Here is an 834-nt window from a genome sequence, read left to right on the forward strand (position 1 = left end):
CACACACACACACACACACACAAAGTGAGTATATGTGTATAAGACCTCAATCATTTTCAGTGAGAGGAGCAGGCAGAACTTAAAGGCGTAGTTAATTTTCAATTCGCTGAAATAGTTTATTCAATAGTTCAGTTTGCTGAAAAACTGCTCATCCATGAGTTTGTTTCTTCATCCAGGGAGATTTGGAGACATTTACTATTACATCATATGCTCACTAATGTATCCTCTGCAGTGAATGGGTGCCATCAAGAATGAGACTCCAAACAGCTGATAAAAACATCACAATAATCCACAACACAACTTCAATCCATTAATTAACATTTCATGAAGTGAAAAGCTGCACATTTATAAGAGACAAATCCATCATGTTACAGAACACAGACTCAGACAGATGGACAGTTCAACAACAGTTCAGTTTTATTGCAGTGATCAGTAAATCAAGGTTATAGCATTTCCGGGTATAGATGTAGATGTAACTGGTGTTTACTGTCTTTGCAGATGCTGCTGGAGAGATCATAGATGTGGAGATGAGGTTCGAGGAATGCACACACCTCATCTTCTTTTAGGCAAGTATCCAGGTAATGCCAGGGAGACATGGGGGAATGCAGGAGGAAACCGCTGGAGATAAGAATTCTGAGATTACAGTCTGAACTCTAAACGAGACCAGACAACCAGGATATCCGAGCTAGGTGCTTAAGTAGGGTGATTTAATGAGGTGAATCGTGTCAGATGTGGTTCAAGACCAACTGAGTGCAGGATGCATGATGGGAACTGTAGTGCAGATGTGAATGAGCAACAGACTGGAGATTGTGACACATTAAAGTGTTTAAACTT

At 40.3% G+C, this 834-nt stretch overlaps 1 pseudogene; it reads left to right on the forward strand.

Annotated features, from left to right (window-relative positions):
• Positions 1-566, forward strand: part of LOC107689518 (secretory phospholipase A2 receptor-like) — an 11,959-nt pseudogene extending 11,393 nt beyond the window's left edge.
• Positions 567-834: the final 268 nt, after the last annotated feature.

The sequence above is a fragment of the Sinocyclocheilus anshuiensis genome, unplaced genomic scaffold (assembly GCF_001515605.1).
Source record: "Sinocyclocheilus anshuiensis isolate Anshui unplaced genomic scaffold, SAMN03320099.WGS_v1.1 scaffold1199, whole genome shotgun sequence".
Lineage (NCBI taxonomy): Eukaryota > Metazoa > Chordata > Actinopteri > Cypriniformes > Cyprinidae > Sinocyclocheilus > Sinocyclocheilus anshuiensis.